The 21,004-nt window shown below is 34.4% G+C and overlaps 1 long non-coding RNA gene across 1 annotated transcript in view; it reads right to left on the bottom strand.

The window, feature by feature from the left end:
- Positions 1-21,004, bottom strand: part of LOC146543704 (uncharacterized) — a 113,442-nt gene that overhangs the window by 19,744 nt on the left and 72,694 nt on the right. The window contains exons 5-8 of the long non-coding RNA XR_014885147.1: positions 8,831-8,958; positions 6,901-7,057; positions 4,173-4,366; positions 3,860-3,998 (exon numbers count right to left, since the gene is read on the bottom strand). This is a non-coding gene — a long non-coding RNA (uncharacterized LOC146543704). The remainder of the gene's footprint in view (positions 1-3,859; positions 3,999-4,172; positions 4,367-6,900; positions 7,058-8,830; positions 8,959-21,004) is intronic.

Genomic DNA, 21,004 nt, shown 5'->3' on the forward strand with positions numbered 1-21,004 from the left:
TTATATTTAATATTTGGAAATCTTACCTTTCTGTTAATAAGTCATCATAAAATATACCCGTATAAAACATATAGAAGATACTTTTATAGAAATAATTAACAATATGAATACATATTAGGATAAACGTACATTCACTCATCAATGTGCTGATATTATTTATTTATAAATAAATTTGGTCTAAATTCACATCATTTACATGTTTTGTGAGGATTTTAAGCCAAAATTGCAGAGAGCTGCTGAATGCTGATGGCAATAGGGAATCGGAAGTATTCTGCTTATTACGACTGCCATCACAATAATGCAGTGTTGCTTTTTACCTTGAGAAATGCTAAGAAGCATCATTTTGCTGCTTGACTTTTCTTCAAACCTAAGGCTGTAGGCAATCAAAGAAAATAAGAACATCTGGTTGGGATTTTGATTGCCATGCTTACTGATAGAGTGCACCCAAATAAGCAGCAATTAGTCAGTACAGCTAGTGTCAAAAGACCCATCAAGTTAGTTCAAATTGTGTCAGGTTAAATTGAATTTAATTGACATTCATATATATTTGTAAGCATAGTTTATTTAAACTTCTACTGCAAAATATTATGCTAAACATAGAGCTAAACATAGAGTTTTGTAGTTTAGTTAAAAATTTTCAAAAACTTCTTTTACTTATTAAAAACAAACTTCTGGGAAAGCATTGATGTTTTTCTTTAGAAAGGCATTTCTGACCTCATAAAGATAAAACTTTGTTGGGCTTTTCAAGTTCATATTTTTCACTTCCCAGTAAACTTCACAAATTTGCAGAGGTTATTCATGGGCATGTGTCGTGGTTTCATTGTTTTTCATTGCTATTCCACAGCATGTTATCAGAAACAATTACACCTGACTAGGATTTGGGGTAAAATTTGTAGCTTAGAACATGTTCAAGGTAACTACCAGACTGTAGTAGGAAAAGAAAGTTCTAAATTTAAAACAGGTTTTCTCATGTTTTCACTTTCTCTGAATGTTGAGCCCTGGGAATACCTACTTTCTTTTAGAACATCCAAAAACTCTTGTTTGGATTCTGTTGTAACAGTGAGTTAAATTGCTGAAACTAAGATTAAAACTGAACAAAGACAAAGCTGATGTACTACATTTTTTTAAAAAGAGAAATTCAGAAGGGAAAAAAAAAAGAATAATTTATTTTTCTTAAATTAAAAAAAAAGCTTTTGCTTGTCAGATACAGAAATACCATTGTTCCCATGTTTACATTTTACGTTTACATTTTATTTGTAATTTGGGAGCAGAAATCTGTTGTTGTTAACAAAATAGTGACAGACTGTCTTGCTGAGGTGTTCAAGCAATTGTAGGTGACTCTTAAAGTAATTTTAACTGTTAGCTGTATCTAGGCTGGTTATGGAATCTCCTTAAAACATCCCAATATATTGGTCTGCAATCACATTCAGATGTATTCAGTAAAGGCAAAACTGTTTCTCCCACTACATGACAGAAAAAGGCCAGATGCACAGCCCCAGCTGCTGCAATGCATACAAGGTGGGGAACTCCTCCTGTCTGTGGCAACATGTCTTCAGGTCATCAGAGAAAGGGAGTTTCAGAGCTGTGCTAGGAAAGTATCAAATGCAGATACAAGGGAGGAAGGACATGTCAGAGTAGAGTGAGTGCATCAGGCTGTGACTATCAGCTTTACATGCTACGTCAGGTACAATGAGCATGGTCAAGAAGCTGCTAATTTTTTATTTTTTTTTTTTTTTACTGGGGTTCTACTTTGTTTTAGGGCCAAGAAATATGTTTTTGCTAGTCATTGACTCCCGTGTATATTAGGAAACTAGCACCCTTACGTACAATGACATCAATTAAAAGGAATATTTTACTTTGCTGCCTTCATAAATCATGGGATTATCTTGTGATCCAGAGCTTCAAACAACCTTTTAGCAGCTGTTTCCATTAAAATACTAACCCTTCACATATACATCTTCTGATTCAGAGGTTAAGAGTCCTCTGATTAACACTACCTTTAGAAATATATATGATGAAAAGCACTGTAGATAGCCTAATTATATGGTTCAGTTGCTGACAGATTCATGGACCCTTTGCAAATTCTACTGAAAAATCAATAGTAATCCCTTAGTGCTTTCAAAAGATGTGGGATCACGGCCATAATAACAGTGATTGTCTCCAGCAAATGACTGTTCTGCAGTGGCCTGAAAGTCCAAATTCTCCTCAGTAACAAGAAAATCGAGGCTGACAAATGTGAAATTGTCCCTAGTAAAAAAAAAAAAAAAAAAAAAAAAAAACAAAAAAAACAAAACAAAACAGCTGCACTTACTGGCTAGTCAAGTACTTACTTAATTACTCCACCTTTTGGAGAAGAAAATCTGCTAAAAAGGTACATTCCCAAGTAGCACTTCAGCATTTAGATGTTTTTTCAGCGCACAAAGGAATCCGATGCACTGCGGGAGAATCTGCTGGCAGCTCCCTACTTCACCTATTTTGTTCAGAGATTTGAATGTAAACTAAGGAGAATAAATTTTAAAGCCTGTCCCAAAGGAAAAAAAAAATCATTCCCATTAATAAATAGCAGAACAGCATTGGGTAGTTATGGTCTCTGGTATTTATTCTCTGGGTAAAGCAGTCTGCATGACTGGAATTGTTATCAGAACCAGGGAAATGTTTAGTAAAGTTCGAAATAGTGGCAGAAACTTCATGAAGAATGTAATACGTTATAAGGGCAGTTTTAAAAATGTATTCATAGGAGCATCTGATGCTACACAATAAAAACATCCACTTATTTGAAATTTCGTGTTTTAAAAGCTCACCCTCAGTTTTACTGTGACACGAACCATGAGAGTTGTATAAATGAGATTTCATTCTTTCAAATTTACGTCTGTGAGAGAAGCAGTCTGACTATAACTGATAGTCTTCCATTTATTAAGACATGTGTGCGCAGTATTCATTAAATTATACTCCATATCTCGCTAGTGATTTTCTTACCATCAATTTTTCAAGGAGTTGCACTATAGAAGGTATTAGCCACGAATGGAAATATAACCATTTATTACCTCTGATTAAAAGCAATAACCATTTCAAATGAAAATTACCTCATTAGTGGCTGACACTTTTCCACTAGATTTATGTAAATAAGGGTCAGTAAAAATTAAAACACAACTCTATAGAAATTCTGAATATATTCATAAAAAAATATTACTACAATTGTTTAAATTATCATCTGCCAGAGAATCAAACATATAAAGGTTTCCAGAGCTTCTGATTTTATGATTAGCAATATGATTAATTATTACAGTTCAAGAAAAAAAAAAAGCAGGTTTTTTTTAGTATTTTAAGGAAATTTCCTCTATACAATCTTACACTTCTCATTTATATGGAGAGCTTGGAAAGGTGAGTAGATGATATTTCCAAATCTGTGAGGAGAAAAAAAATAGAATTGACAGCAGAGAGAATCAGAAATAAAGATAGGCCACAGACAAAATCTCAAGCCTAAAGATGCCGGTGGGATCTCAGCTTTGGGACACGGCAATGTTGTTTTATAGAGACTTCCTTCTCTCTTAGGAGACCCTTTTCCTTTTCTCTTTTTCCCCACATTTAGTCTTTTCTGCCCGATAGTGGAGGGGATACAAGGGGATCTGAGCAAAGAATGTTAATGGAGAGAGATTTGAGAGGGAAGGCAGAGGTTCCCTACATACCAGAATTAGATAGCTGAGATTTTACCTATAATAGCAGAGAAGAATAATTACATCCTAGGGTTTGTATGTGACTATTTCTTGCAGTAGCCTCCCATGCCAACACATACTTTGTTTGTGACTCATTATATTAAGTGCTCATCTTTTTCTGTCTCACCAGTGCATCATGAGAGTACCTGTATTACACAGTTAATGTTTTCTTCCAAAAGCAGGACTTCTGGACTTATTGCTGTGTTCAGTTTCACAGATTTCAGAATTCATCCACTCCATTGTATAGATATTTATCAGAACACTTGTAGTCTGTCTGCTTTTCTCCTGTTAAATAAAATTAAAAATCGATCATTCGTAATTCACCTCAAGGAAGAATGACAAAACACATTGATGTCATTCCCATTGTCTGCTACTCCTCCCATTCATTGCTCAGTACCATATAAAGAAAATGTTACTTTCCTTAATTAAGTGCGGTTAAGATAGTGACTTCATACTTACTGGATTTGTCGTGCAAGTGTGTGCCAATTCCTCTCTGTTGATTCTCAATACTTCCACTTTTTATACAATGCCTTTATTTCCTCAAGGTACACAAAGGAAAGATTTTTGGAATATTTCACATTTCTCAAAAGATCTGTCTTTCTGAGAAGTTTGCTCCTTGGATGAATCATTCCTTGGCCAACGCATAGAAGTCACTGTCAAAATTATAAGCAACAGCAATGATGTCCTGTGTTACCATGGAATTCTTAGAAAATGTTTGTCTCAACTTGAATAAGAAAGAACGTCCTTGGCTCACAAAATGCAACCCCTTCATATATTAATGTTTTATCAAAGCTTCTGAGTGAATATTTGAAAAAAACTGACCATATGTATACATACATCCACTCATAATGATGTCACTTGCAAGGAGAAACAACAAAGTAATAATATAGAAAGAAAAATATCTTACGAAATATAAAGTTGGTGATGCCTTTGTATTTTAGTAGTAAAGGTCACAAAGAAATTTTGAGATCTCCCGACTCTTTTTTTTTCATGCTGTCTTGGATTTCACGTATTTTCTTCCAACCTCTCAAGTATCAAAGTTTATTTGCTACTACTATTCCTTCCAAATTAGCTGATTTAGAAAGTTTAAAAAACAACACAGAAAAAAAAAGTGAAGAAATGCTGAACCACCATAATGAAATTTACCACTCAATTAAACATAAAAAAAAGATCTTGATTTTTTTTTTTTAATGCATAATATAGTGTTTGTTTAAATATTTGTTGCAACCGGAAAGTACATTGCACTATCTAGTAGCTAACATTTTTAGTTATGCAATGTATAAAGATTAGAGAAAATCTTACTGTGATTTCACAGCCAGTTTCACTGAAAACAATTGTTTGAACTATCTACTCTCTATGACATTTGTTCTCATAGAACATTTTGTTAGCTTTGTTTTTTTTATATCAAAGTACTTACAGAACAAATACATCCAAGTATGTTCTCTGCAATAAACATAAGCTATTGAAATACGTTAGACCAAGTACCTACCCAGAAGTAAAATCTGCTTTTACAGGCATGAGTTACTTAACTCTGGGAACTGTGTAGCATGTAGTTCTTCGTGATACGGTACTAACATGCTATCTCCAGCAAGCTATTGGCTGAAGCAGTCTAGAAAAGCTCAACTAGTGAAAATCATTAGTGAAATCACTTTATCCTCACAAATTGATGTCAGGTCTTTAAGACAGACATTTTGCTTTGCAGTATGGATATTCATTATGTCTTCTCTCATCATTTGTCTCCATTCAAAGCAACACTCAAGCACTTCTGGTGCTTATTACTGCTGAAATGAACAACCCACTGCCTCACTGCGCACATCCGCTGTTCAACTTCTACTGCCATAGCACCAACATCCACCTCTGATGGCATGGACCAACATAATACATTGGAAGCATTATTTTCAGGGCAGGCCTCATAAATGAGAACTCTCAGATAACAACAGAAAATAACATACATACATCTAGCTTCCAATGTACCTGTTCTCAAAATTGTCTTTTTTTTTTTTTTTTAAGAACTAAAGGTTTAGAAGCTCTTTACATGAGTAATAGCTTCATTTCTCAAAGGCAGACCAGAGTATTCATAATAAAGTGACATTTGCTATTTAATAGGGAGTGGATTTGTTTTAGTATCTGTCATTCAATCATGTAAATAGTTATTTAGATTTTACAACCTTCATATGTAGAAATGAACTGCTTACAATGTTTTCTGGAGGACACAAATTTGACAATAGTTACAGATTGACCAATATGTTCTCTGTGTGGGAAGACTGTAGATCTCAGACGGAGTGTCTCGACTACAATAAAATAAGACAAAGTTCTGGACAGAGACTGTAACAGCTGCAAAATAAGCACCTGAGAAGTTTAACATTGCTTGGTGATGCTCTTTTCCTTAATTTGTCATTATGGATATAAATTAAAAAATTGTAAGACAATATTTTTTTAAAACTAACGTTCAGGTGGTTGGGAGTTCTAACAAATGAATTTAAACCCAGAGTATCTCAAAACCATAAATATCATTAAGATTAGGTTGCTGTGATTACAGGTAAGGAAAGGATTTCTGAAGTCATTCAGATGCCTTAATAAACCTGCATGTGTTGGCATGAGTTAATCCAGCCAGCTACACTCCTTTGTTCTGGGGACTGATCATGTACCATCTTGTAGCTGGCCCAGTTACTTACATGCCTTATAAGCAGTGATAAAATACCACCACCTCAGAATATTCTCACCAATGTAAAAAATTTATCCAGATCTACTTAAGGTGTTTGGTCTTAAATGTATTTACTCTGTAGTGGATCATAATTTCAGAAGCTAAGATAAAACTCAATGCTTAGTCTAGCATTGTCATTCTAAACTTTCCATTCTGATCCTGAAGTTTCTATCTTGTCTGAAAATTTCTCTTGTATTCTATAAGTAGGGATTTGTGAGATAGGAACACCATGAGTTACTTTTTTTTTTTTTTTTTTGGCCTTCAAAGAGAGGGAAAGGTACATTTCTACACTCTATTTCAATACCAGCTCCTTCTTTCAGATACACTAAAAGAGTGCACAGAATTGATGTTTTCTATGAAAAAAAATTAAGGATGTTAATAAGCTTAGAGGATTTTAGTGCTGAAGTTTCAGCCTCTAGTGATCATCTCACAGCTGTTTAACAACACTATTTTTTGTATTAATGTGAAAAGTGCTTCACGTACCTCAACTAAGAAGGAGTGCAGAGCTGCTTGCGTGAGCACTTCCAGTTGGTATTCCATCAGCAGCATAGGAATTCTTGCAGATGGGTTCATCATAATACTTTGCTGTTCTGTTTTGTTTTGTTTTTTATAACAATTGCCTTTTTGAGTTAAGCAAACTCTAGAGAAAAATTCTAAAGAATGTGGTGAATACAGATGCAATGATAATTAGCATACAATGTGAAAGTTTTAGGGGTTTTTTTTGTGCTGTTTTTTTTTTTTTTTTTTAATGTATTGACATGTCAAGTATCCAGGCCTTATTTTGAAAATCAAGTTTTATTTCCCTGAAAATTCAACTCTGCATTAGAATATATTAAGTGGAAATGCTGGGCAGTAAGTTAAAGCGAGGGATTTATGTGTGTGTGCCTATGAATTACTGAACAATGATGACTGTGTTTTCCCCAGCTGCCCTTCGGGGAATTTGGACATATTTATAATCTTACTAGTGATTCTAGTCTCTTAAGATACTATAATACAACGTCTTAGTAGCAGTCTTGTGGGAGATTTTTCCTAATTAGGCAACCAAGTTAATTATTAAAGATGTGCTAGCTTCTCTGCTGCTGCCTCATGGCTGTAAAGAAACAAAACAAAACAAACCCATCAGCAATAGATAATGCTTTGTTATGTTTTACTCCTTCAAAGAATTCTAAACAATCTGTACATGAGAACTGATTAGAGAAACTTAAGTGAGCTCCTCTATGGGGAAAAGAATAAAATCATAGTGTCATAAAATCATAATAAAATCATTGCTTTATCATGATTTCAGAAGAGAAACACATAAAAACAACTAGTTCCACTATTATATTTTGCTCTAGAGACATCTAAGATTGTTGTTCTGTACTAGCAATGAGAAGCTGTTATGTTTAAAATAATCCTGTGTCAGAGGTGAGTCCTGGAGGTAGATACAGAGATTTTACTAATCCTCCCTAGAATTGATTTTACTACGCTCATTTTTATTCTTTTTTTTTTTTCTCCATATTGTGCTGCCTCTACCTAAGACAGAAGCAACAGTAGAGAGTATAAATTTGGTTCATTATCTGTAGTTACATCTTCAGCCTGCACCGTTTCCCTGTTCCTCTTATAAATTCCTGGACCAAGAAATAAATTGTTATTTCTAAAGGAAAAGAAGAAAAGGTGGGGATGGCAAGAGAGATGGAGAAGAGAATCTTCATTTATCTCCTTTTCTCTGTTTCTGTGTAACTCCTGCTTTGCTTTGGAACTGTTCAGTGCTAAAAACATCCCAAGTGATAGACAATACCAATCTTCTAACTCTGTATAGCACTTGGTCCCAAGGAAAAGCAAATGATCATGCAAAGCCATAATAAGTTTAAATTGATTATCAAAGTCTGGGGAGCATTTCACCAAAGCAATTAATTTTACTGCACTGCTGCAGTCACCTCTCTTTAGAAGCAGTTCAATTGTGCCCTCATAACACAAAATAACACATTATCTTAAGAATTCCTAGGGAATAAGTTTTCTAGGACAGGTAAAAACTACCTTTCTCTTTTTTGTAACTTAGTTCATATGATCTCCTGTATGCCAACAATAAATGTACAATAAAAAGAAGAGAATCAGTTTTAAGATTTCACAGATCAACTATAATTTAAGGTAAGCTTAGAAAGGAGGCTGGGAGTGCAGAAGGAGCTCATAGGGGCTGCAGCCAGGACTTCTAACACAAAAGACCAAAGGAACACTGCATGCCATTATGGCATCACGCTCATAAAACTGGGAGAGTTGGCTGGGCATCTGCCACTGCTCACAGACTGTCTGGACATAAGGCACTGGTGATGGGCAACTGCATATACGTCAATTGTTTGTTTGTTTGTTTGTTTTAATTATTATTCTATGTGCTTTTTGTTGTTACTGTTGTCTTTTCTTATTAAATTATCCTTACCTTAACCTATGAGTTTTCTAACTTCTGGGTATCCAAATCTCTTCCTTCTGTCCACGTAGGGAGGAAGTCAAGGTTGAACAAGAGGCTGTGTGGTGCTCAGCTGCTTGCCAGGATTAAACCACAACTGACTTAAAAAGAAAAAAAAAAAAAAAAAAAAAAGGAAGGAAGGAAGGAAGGAAGGAAGGAAGGAACTGTTTAAGTATCCTATTCGTAATAGCTAGCTAATTTCCTACATCTGCTTTTTTGTTTTGGTCTTTAACAAAGCTTTGGGGGTTTTTTTGCTCTGTTTCTCCATGTACTAAACATGAAAGTAATTACTTTCCTTACTACCTCATTTGTCTTGGGTTACAGCCCCATCTTACTTCCATTGTGTATGTAGAGAGAGTGTGTCTGTTGTGTTGGTGCCCTTCAGGCTCTGTTCACATACCAGTAATAAAAAAAAACATTTTAGCTTTTTCCAAAAGTGATGACAAACCTGTGTCATGGTATCATGATTTTTGGTTATCAGTATTCCACATCATAACATCATGTAATGCACTGGGGGTTTGACTGCTGATGCTCAAGTTTCGGATGCCTGTCTGGAGGAGGAGAACAACTACATTTCCCCAGGGGGCTTTGCAGTCAGCGAGGAGATATAACTCCCGGCAAGGTCACCTGATTCTCTCTTCTTTGCCTGCGCTTCTCCGTCTGCGCTTCTTCATCGGCTCAACTGGACTGCACTTCTCATCTCAGCGTTGTGGTGAGGCCGATCCACCTTCTAGACACACACTCTTTCTCTCTCTCCTTATATTCTGCTGATACTATATTTAGTAAATTAGTTTGTTTCACCTCAGATTGTTGCCGCTGTTTTCAATTATTTTGGGGTCCCCTATTTTCCTTTTCCGGGTGCGCGGATCCGTGGATCCCTCCACCCTTCTAGTCACGGAACCGGACCAAACAACCGGACAACCTGGAATTGCAATTACCACTCAGCAAGCAACTCAGAATTTCTTTTCTTCTCACCATTTCATTGGTTTTGGGAAGATGCTATATCGTACAAGATATATACGTACTTATAAGATCGTACAGAAGTGAAATAATTAAATTTTCTTTTAAACTACTCTATTCCTTCTTATCCTGATCATATGTGTTGTATTCCTGTAATGAAATGTTGAGACTTTGCTTTAAGACATCTTTTCTGAGAAACTGTAATGCCAGCGTCTAGAATCTTTGTCATCACAGAGGGTTCTGGCCAGGAAATGCAGCAAGGTGAATTTATTCAAGCAAACGTACTATGCAAAGGAGCATAAAAATGTGAAATATACCCAGCTGGACTATACTGGAGCCCCAGCTGCTGAGTAGCAGCTGCCATTCTGATTGCAGTGCTCATTAAAAGCTGCTAACTTTCATGCAGTAAGCCAGAAATGGCTGGCGGGCTTTAGAAATGCAAAAGATCTGATATTGCCAGATATTGAGTACACAAAGCCCAGACTGCCCCAGTCCCTAAAATTCCTATGATTCACTTTGCTCTGTTTTGACTTAAGCATACTTACAACATACTAACATACTTAAAGTATGTTAGCGCTTGGGTCTGCCTGACTTCCCTTTGCTGTGTCAGTGGAGGGAGATCTAAATAGGTTTGAATCACAAAATTTCCTCCACTTGTGACCAATCAGACAGAATGAAAAAATAAAAAAATAAAAAAATATTTAAATAGCTTTCCAGATCCCAAAATCTCAGGACACACCTATCTATCTAGGAACCTTCAGTGACTGTACAGGGAACAGCATTTCTCTGAATAGGAATTAGCACTGGTATGGGCATCAATTACCTGCTAAAGTATAACTTTTTTCCTCCTTCAAATTAAGACTCCTCTAAAGAGTACAAATCACAATGGAATGTAAATAAATCTTTATCTGACGTACAAACGTACAAAAACTTGGAAATATCTTTCATAAGGAAAAGGTGACTGGTACAACCAATGCAATATAAGATAACATTTGAGAGTGGAAGCACATTCATGAAAGTCCTTTTTTTTTTTTTTTTTTTTTTTTTTTTTTTCCCAGTTATTGTGATGCAGCTGATTTTCAGTGGGCAATTTTTGAAGGATTTTTTTTTTCCTTTTCCAACCCTGGAAAAGAAAACCAGTATTCACCACTTCCAGAGGTGAAAAACCATTCCCACTCACTCTTACAAAATCAGAAAACATTACTGATATGTGGGCTAAATGACCAGTGTTTTAAAGAAGCAGATAAGCAGTGATGACATTTTTTTAATTTTTTTTGATATACTGGTTGATTCCTTCTAGATATAGTACATACTCCAAAAATGAAAATAACATGCTCATTGTTATAAGTAGAAATATTAAATTGTAAAAACAAAAGACAAACTAGTGATGAACTAGTCACTGAAAACATTGGTTACATCTCTGTAAATCATTTCAGCTACCATCTTATTTCAGACTGTCACAAGAGTCCAGCTGACTTTGATCTAAGAAGTTGTCATGAAAGAAGTCTGAAAGTGTGATGAAGTACAGAGAAATCAATTTTTGAAACCTGGCTGAACATCAGCATGAATACTTGAGATACACAGCAGAATAATTTATTGGCATAAAGGCTAGAGTGAAGATAAATTATCATAATTCCTCTAGATATGATTGGATCTTTCTCATTATTTGTTTTGTTGCCCAGTTTGCAAACATGAATATTTCACTGATTATACTTTCATTTGGCTCATTCCAGTGAAAAGATAAAATGGGCTCAGCATCTCTACCTTTGGAATATCACTTATCCTCCTCTGCAGATACAAAATAATTGCTTCATTAAGATGCTGCACCATTCCATTATTCCTCACTTGATGCATTATTTTCCCAATGGAAGAATTTTTCTGGTACCCTATACATATTTGAAATATAGATTATAAGGAAATATTAAAAAGCACAATAGTATCCCGAGCCTAAATTGCTTTCAAACAGAGTGAGATCTTTCCAAGGAAAAAGGAGAAATTAAGTGCCACCTTTCAAAAGAAAGTGTTACTAGTTTTACATTTTTCTCGCTTTAAACCTGTCTACCTTCCAATACCATTTATATTTACATGTATTGAAGTTTATAACTTCTGCTGAAATACAACAAACTCTTAAATAAAAAATTACCATGTTTCATGGAAATTATATCTGAAAATGCAGTCCAAAATCACTTCTGCAACTGAGAAACATCATTGTTGTTTCATATTCTTTTCATGGCTGATGTTTAATTATTGTGATGTTTTGATGCCAGTGTCTTTAAGTCCTTTACATTGGCTTGAAAATCTGAGATCTATTCACTGCTCAGCTCCAAAGAATTCCGTCTTCTTATGTAAAGTGTTTTTTATTCCACGACCTCCAATTCAGTTAGTACTAAATAAGTTTATAAAACCTATAGTTGCTTTCAAAATAAAGGATTTCTCATTATGATTCCAGTTCTCTCAACAGTGTTATAAAGGCTGTTCTTACATATAACATTTTGCCATTTCTTAGGAACGCTGGCTTATAGAAGTTCCCAGATTTCAATTCTCAGTAATAGCACTGCAGAACCTCCATAATTATCCCAGTGCTCACCGAGTGCCCACTAATCTTTAGTAGTTTGTTTTTTGTTTTTTGGCTTTTTTTTTTTTTTTTTGTCTTTTTTAAAACTTCAGTATTTTAGGTGGAAAAAAAAAAAAGAAAAAAGTTTTTTTTTAATCTATTTTGATATATTTATTATTTTGCTAGATTCTTTTTAGGAGAAAAACATTTATGCCTAAATCTACTTATTGATGATAAAAGTGTAGTATTTTTGATTGTATGCTATTAATTTTCTATCTCTACATTTTTTTTAATATTCTCTGCTCACTGCTATGTCTTAGATACTTTGTGCTTTTTAGATGCTTCATTTTATCATTTTTAACTGATCTTATATTTCTTTCCAGCCACATCTGATGTAATTTGCATCTTTTGTTGTCTAAATAAATATGATTTTTCCTCATTGTTTCATAATCATCTCTAACATTCCACAATAATGGTTGGTTATAATCAGTCTCTTTCCATGCATTCCTTCAAAGTTTGTCTTTTGAACATTCAATATTTTGGTACTATATCTTTTACAATATCTTCATATAATTTTCATATCTAATGATATCATTATCACAAGATACCAGATGTTCAGTACTTCTCTCTCAATTACCATACTTATGTCTTAGAACTAATTAAAATAATCTTTGATTTGGGTATTTGCTTCCAGCACTTTAAGGACAGAATTGTCTACCACCTCAACAGCAATTTGAATGTTTGACCTCCAAAGAGTAGACAGTAGTAGCTGCTTTTCCCTCCTGGTCTGTAGGTTCTTAATTTTACATATTTCAGAACTCCATTTTTCAACTGGAAAAAGCACGTTTTTATCAGGTAGGAAAAATATACATTCAGGAAAATATTCAGCAATTCTGACTGATATATTTTTTTAAATACCTTTAGACCAGATATCAAGAAGAACTGAGAGGCTGGTGAGACACTGGAACAGGTTGCCCAGTAGGTTCTGAATGCCCCCTGATTAGCTGGAACTAGGTCATCTGAAAGGTACCTTCCAACCCAAACTACTCTATATTCCACGATACCAATTTTTCTCTCATAGCATCTCACTGAAGTTAGCAGAAATTGCAGAATTTATGAAGTGAAATTCTAGTGATGGAATAACTTGTCTGTTATTCAAAAAAAATTTCTCAAAGTAGCTGGTAAATGAGAAAATGAAACCAAGATTGGAGACTCTGGATATCGGTAACCTTCACGTTCCTTTATAGCCTGTTTCACTAAGTCCATGCTGACCTTTCATGCTGCAGAACACCTTTTCAAAAGCTATTGATAATAGACAGTATCTATCTAGATAGCCTGGGAAAGAGATGGTTAACAAGACCCCAACAGATTCCAAAGTTCACAGGCTATTATACCCACCTACTGTAGGGTACCTGCTTTAGCCGGGGGGGAGTTGACATGATGATCTCCTGAAAGGCCTTCTGTGTTTACTTAGCTTTCACAAATGACACTCAATTCTAGGCTAGAAGACTAGAGTGTGAATGAAGATGTCTCCTTTTTCTGGCACAGTTTACCAGCCTCTTTTCTGTGTGTTTTAGCTTTTCATTTATCCTCCTTCCTAGTTTTTTTTTTACTGTCTCATTTTTCTTTTTCTCTCTTCTTGTATACTCATCAAACAGTCACAGTTTGGTTTTCATACTGAAGATATTCTAGTCACATTTTCCACCAATCCACTACCATTGGTTTAAGTAATGGTGATTTCTGTTAACTAGAGCACATTATGATAAAAATCAGAAAATATAAAATACAAAATAATGAACCCAAGGGAACAGACAAGTTACTATTAGACTAGACTTCTGTATAAGACAATGTCTTCTGGTCCAGAATATTCCATTCACATTGTAGTTACATGTTTAAAGATTAGTTTAGTTAACCTCCATGTAATTTCAAGAAATCAACCATATATTTCTTATATCAACCAACTTTTACTAAGGTTTGGAGGTATTACATTTGATACAATGCAGAAGTCAAAGGAGAAAGCAAACACTGTGAGACATTTTGGGCTCAGTCATCCAAATTCCATAATTTCTTCTTTATTTGGGTCCTGGTACTAAGGGAAAAAGTATGAGCTACATCCTTGTCTAGCCTGAGCTGCTTTTAAATAACTGCCATCAAAGTGAGAACTCTGTGAAGATACACAGAGCACATTGCCATCTTTCCTAAATACCCACATTATGTTTGAAACATTAAAGAGCGAAAGTGAACTTTTTTGCACAACTTCACCAACATTTTGCAGGAAATTTCATTTCCTGTAGCTGACTCTAATTCCCTAAGAAAGTTTGATCTGAATCTACCAACCTCTCTCACTCCTGCATAGAAGCACAAAAACCCATACTTGCATTCCTTGTGATAAGATGCATAAACAAAGTTGTACATCCAGGAAGACAGAAGCAAGACTTTGTGCAAAGAGATTTTTTTGTACATTTCATCATTGCCTGTCAGCCAACAAAAAAATGAACAGTCTCTAATTTATCATTATCCTTCAAAATGATTTATTTCCCCTCAAAACTTTTCAAGTATCACAGGGCTTTGAAAAGAAAAGCCATACTCATACTATGTGTTCCAGTGTCCTCCACAGAAATTGGAAATTAGGCCTGAAACCCAGTGCCCAGTGCTTAATGTTTCAGGATCGTGGTTTGTGAAATGTATTATAAGCCAGAAGCAGTTTTACTCAGCATCTTTTCTCACTTTTTTTTTTTTTTTCTCACCCAAGGCTTTCAGTCAGCATTTTTCCACTTTTTTCTTTCACAGTTTGGAAAAGGGGATAGAGTCAGTTGAGAAAATACTCAACCATCAGGATTAATTTTATAAACATTTACGTAGAAAATTTGCAACTACTGCTACTGTTATCAAATATTTCTTCTACTTTCCCTCTTAACTATTCTAATTACTTCATTGCATGAGCCAGCTGTTAGTTACTAGACTGGATAAAGACTACAGTAACTATTACAAAATGAGTAATTTACAGACATGGTTTACACATTAGAAGTGCTATCTGCTATGGTATTTCATTAGTTGTTCAGATTTGTGCTCCCAAAACCATAGTCTGATAAATCTCCCCTTCCCCCTGAGAAATGAGTTTATGTTCCAATTAATACAACTAGTTCTTACTAGCACAGAAATCTTCACCACAATAATAATAATAATAATTCATTGAAATAAACATTTCATAAGTACCTGCAAAAGCCTATCTTTGCAAATTCCAAATAATAAAAAAGCAGATAAGTATGCAAAGTCTATTCAAACAACCATTTTCACAGAAAATCGGTCCTTCTGTCTCTCCAATTGCTGCACAACTAAAAACAACTGAGGCAGGCCTAGAGCAAAACCATTCTGATTCTACTTTAATAATCCTCACAAAAATTTTATCAGGCAAAACTCTTTATCCAATTTTACTCCGTCCTTGCAAATCAATAATAGAGTTGGCAATATTAAAAGTAGAGGAGGACTGGAAATTGGCTTGCTCAGCAAAAATATGCCTCTGAATCAGCCCTTAGGTGAAAAGAAAGAAAAGCACTGCAAACAAAAAATAGCACTTTCAGAATAAATAATACCTTAAAAGTAAATGTATGAAGACTCAAAGAGAAGAAGCACATGAAATGACATGTCTGGGTCCACAAATAAGCCTGCTATATATTCTCTTAAATTGTTAAGTTTGTATGTATTTTGTTGTCCTATTTATGGGTTGCAGCTGAATCTTAGTATGTTCTGTAGCATAACATCTGCAAGAAAAGATCCTAATCTACACAAGCAGAGTTTCTTCACAAGACAAGAAAAAGCATCAGAATTCCCATTCCTTTGCCTTGATATATGTAAGCTGCTAGCAAAACAGAAGGATGCTTAGACAGAAGATAATAGTTTAAAATATAGAAAAGAGATAAACCTAATCAAACAACAAAAATGAAATTTCTTCTATCAACTAAAGACAACTGATACACCTATAATCTGAAAAGCAAAATTATAATTAAAGCAGAAGTACATTTTTGATTAAATTAACCTGCAACTTGGTCAAACTAAGATCATAAGAATCTAACATTTTTCCTGAAAAAAGGGAAAAGCTAAATCACATTTCTTACACTTCACAGGACATTCAAGTTCACAGGTCTAGGAATTTTATACACTGTTCAAGAGACATTTCCCAACTTACAACTAGCCCAAACTTCCCAATTTTTTGAGCTGCATGTGCCAGCATGAGAAGGACTGAGCCACTTCCTTCCATCTCAGCTTCCCTACCCAGCCATAGGTTTCTCAGTGGTAGAGTAAATCTCTCTCATAATAAACATACACATTTCCATGTGTAATTACTTATTCTGAAATATCTTTAAATAGCGCATATTCATTCACGTATCATTGCTAAATATTATGTGCATCATTAACAAGATGGAAAAAAAAATTCCATGTCTGGAAGCGCATCATCTGATTTGAAAACATTCTCTTTTCCCACTCAACCTTAACAAAAGTTAGAAATTCTCAGTTGTTATAGCAATAAAAGCATGAAACTAGTAGGAAAAAGAAATTATCAAATTCCAATAGAATATGCTCGTAGGAAGATTTATATATCAGCAAAAATTAATAGTATTTGTTTAGGGGCAACTGAATGTTTAGAAGAATCAGTCAGAATGCTAAATGTCAGTTTCTTATTATCCAATACTATTTCAGTAACTATGAAGGAAACTGAATATGATAGCTGTTGGGCTTTTTTCCTTTGAAAGTATAGTAGGAAAATATAGCAATGGGAAATAGTAATCTACATTTAGTTTTTTACAGAAGGGTGTTTTGCATTACTCTGTATATAACAGAATAAAAATGTTTTTAAAAGAAAAAAGGCATAAAATTGTTAATTCTGAAAGTCCTATAGACTTTTAATAAAGCCCAATTTGAACTTTAAAAGTAGAGATGTCTTGCATTGCTATGTAATATTTGCCTTATTTTCAGTACATTTAATTTAAAAGAATTCAAGTGATCAGACACTTGTAGCTATTTTCTGGCTTAGAACATATACAAAAAGTTTGATTGTAAAAATTTTACTGTTACAGTCTTCATTCTCGATGTAAAGCAATTAAAATTTTCTCTCTTTTCATTGCACATCCACTGAACAAAAAATTATAAATTTATCCAGGTTATGTGTTTATCCTACCCATCAGCTCACATGGATTATTCCTTTGTTCCTTGCCTGCTGAAATGTGAAGGAAAGTACATGAAGCCACTTTTAGGAGAGAGTCACGACAAAGGAGACTTCAGGTAAGATGTTTCACATTGCAAGCATGGCAGATATAAGAACACCATTGAATATATGGCTTTCAAGAGGCAGCGGACAAGAAATACAGAAAATTACAGAAAATACAGTGGACAGAAAATTTTATGTTGGTCTCAATTTAGCAGTTGTAAATTATATTTTTTTAAATAAAACAACCTACAGCTTGTAATCTTTCCTCAAAGGCTTTGTTTTCTAATCTACTCTTCCTTACTTCCTTTCTCCCAACTGAAAAAATTTCCTCTCTGTATTGCAGACTGGTACCCACACCTGAAGATAATACTGAAACATCTGTCAAGCTTGTACTAAACAGGGTATTAACTATATACTGCTAGACTATAGTCATGCTTTTTTTTTTTTTTTTTTTTTTTTTTTTTTTTTTTTTTACTTCTTTTTACAGTAGAATGACAGATGCTACAAAACTATTGCCAGTTCAGGCATACCCCATTTTCTACTTGTTCAGTCAACTATTCTTATCTTAAAAACACAGTTTGCACTTGTCTTAATTGAATTGCCTACAGTATTTTCAAGGGAAATTTCTTTTAAACTGAGACAGGGAAGGTTTAGGTTAGATATTAGGAAGTTTTTCACACAGAGGGTGGTGACACACTGGAACAGGTTGCCCAAGGAGGTTGTGGATGCCCCATCCCTGGAGGCATTCAAGACCAGGTTGGATGTGACTCTGGGCAGCCTGGTCTGGTGGTTGGCAACCCTGCACATAGCAGTGAGGTTGAAACTAGATGATCTTAGTGGTCCTTTTCAACCCAAGTCATTCTATGATTCTATGATTTTTGATTTTGTTTCCCTGCTTATCCAGATCATTATGAATTTTACTCTTGTCTTCCAATTTGCTTGCAACCCCTCCTTGTTTGGAGTCAAGCAGTGGACACTCTTTAGAGTGCTCAGCAGTTACACATTCTGTACAGTGCTCAGTTCTGCATATTTGGCACAACAGGGTTTGCAGACTCAGCTTGTTGTTATTAGATGTGGTCCTAATTATATTATGGAGCAGGTAGAATGAAAAGCTAAAAAAAAATAATAATGAAAACAACACTACCTTCTAATTTGAAGGGAATCTAATATGGTCACACTTGAAAATAGGCTTAATATTGAAAAAAAAATTGCGTGCATTTTGCCTTGAAAGAGAGCATTTAAACCTGACCTTCATTAAATTCTTGTCTCTGTTTTAAATGTAGTTGCTTTTCTTTATAGTGTCATCATGATACTAAAGACAACAAAAATTAGTAGACTTATTGAACGTGATATCATTTTCAGTTTTCAAGTTACAACATAAATATGTTTCTGCCAAAGCAGAAGGAAAAAGGCAAAAAGAAATCTTGCCTAAATATGAGACAAAATTATGTTTCTAGAGACCAGTGAATAAAGAAGTAACAGATGTTATGAAGAGAAGAACTTTGTATCATAGTATTTGTCTTCACTGATACACTGTCAGAGTGATTTTTCAAACTATTCTAAAGTAGAACTGAAAATAAAAGTAGTAGCATTTATGATGTTTTTTTTTTCTTCCATACCCTCTTCATATATGAAAAAAAGCAGAGTTCCAGTAGCTGCTGAATGCATATTATACACTATTCATCAGGTATTACTTTTTTTCAGGCAACATCATCTTTTCACTAGCATTTTTACTATCTTTTACATGTCACTATAATGGGTGGTTTGGCATTAACTTAGAAATGCTTATCATAGTATTTGTATCGTTGGAAAAATGTTTTTTGATCTTAAGTTTTGTATCTGACTTTTGGAATAGTCTTTTGGGGGTGAGGGTTCTCACACACACATACACACACACACACACACACACACACACACACACACACACACACAAACAAAACAAAAAACCCCCACATTCTAATTGTAATATCTTCAGAGACATGAAAAAAAAAAAAGCAGGGGGAAACCACATAGAAGATTCCCAAGGCAAGTGTTGAAAGTGATAAAAATGTTAATCTCTACCAAATAATCATTTTCATTCACATAAAAAAAGAAAAAAGAAAAAAGAAAAAAGAAAAAACAATCACAACTATAAATGAGTATTTCTGTATATTTTGAACCCTATGGTTTTTAGTGTTCAAAATATAATATATTTATATATTATAATATATAAAATACTCACTCATAGTCAAAACCAGAAGCACTGAAGAAAAATAATGAAAGATGACTTCTCAGTTCCCTGTCCATGATGGCTTGAGGGCAAAACTGAGGTTCTATGTAAAGGCTGAAATAAAGACATTGAGGTTGACATTAAAAGGCAGATCTAGGAAGATCCTCATGAATTTTAGTAAACTTCACTGAAATCTCTGCATTGCCTGCAAGGACAGAATTCAACCACTGTTAATTTCTAAAGCCATAGGAAAATCCAGAAAATTGCTTTGTTTCATTTGGCTGGAATCTGGTTATTTTAACCAGAGTAGGCAGGCTGAAGTTCTGGGGCCATCTTCAAAAATGTACAACTACAAATAATGCTCAGTTGTACAATTTGGGAAATTAAATTATTCAGCTGATATTGAGTCATAATTCTTGGGGGTATAAAAACAAAACAAAACAGAGACATCTTTGTGATATATTTCTAATGGCAGTAATATGTGCTAAAGATATCACAGAAGATTATAAGGAATTATAAAGCATGAACATTTTACTTCATGTAGCTCATTCAGTGAATGGGAAGGATACAAACAATCTTGTGCACTGTTTGTTTGTCACACACATTTTCAATTCTTCTTTTGGTCACCAGAAGCAATAGATATAATTCCTAGGTATACCTGCTAACAATGTTGTGGAAAACAAAAATTAACATTTCATTTGTATTTGAATGCTTATTTTCATTTCTCTGTTAACTAACACTGAAAATATATTGCTTTTTAAAAACAGTATCACGGACTTGGAATGCAGAGGAATATGAAACCACATTGTGAAGCTCCACCATCATTCTATATTCATTTACATTTCCTTAACATATGTTCATTTCTTCATTTCTCTTTTTTACAATGTTAAGTTCTTAATACAGGCAGGAACAAGTTAATGAGTAGTTTTACTTCATTTGGCTCAAAGGACAATAAGTAATGCTCTCTATAAGCATTTTATTCATGCTGCTTATTCTGCCTACTTCAATGTTTTCTTCCTAAGGGCTTATTAGATTTTCAAGACAAATGATTAATTGTCGAATATAACATGTTTTCTCCAGCACAGAAGAATGAATGGGTTATTGTATTCATGTTAGGCAGGTAATCCATGAATGTGACACTTCACGTATCCGCTATCATCATTTACTATAATGGAGATCTATTCCTACATGCATTTCCTTGCCAGTGGCTGACCTGTT

This window comes from Meleagris gallopavo, chromosome 10 (genome assembly GCF_905368555.1).
Source record: "Meleagris gallopavo chromosome 10, MGAL_WU_HG_1.1, whole genome shotgun sequence".
Lineage (NCBI taxonomy): Eukaryota > Metazoa > Chordata > Aves > Galliformes > Phasianidae > Meleagris > Meleagris gallopavo.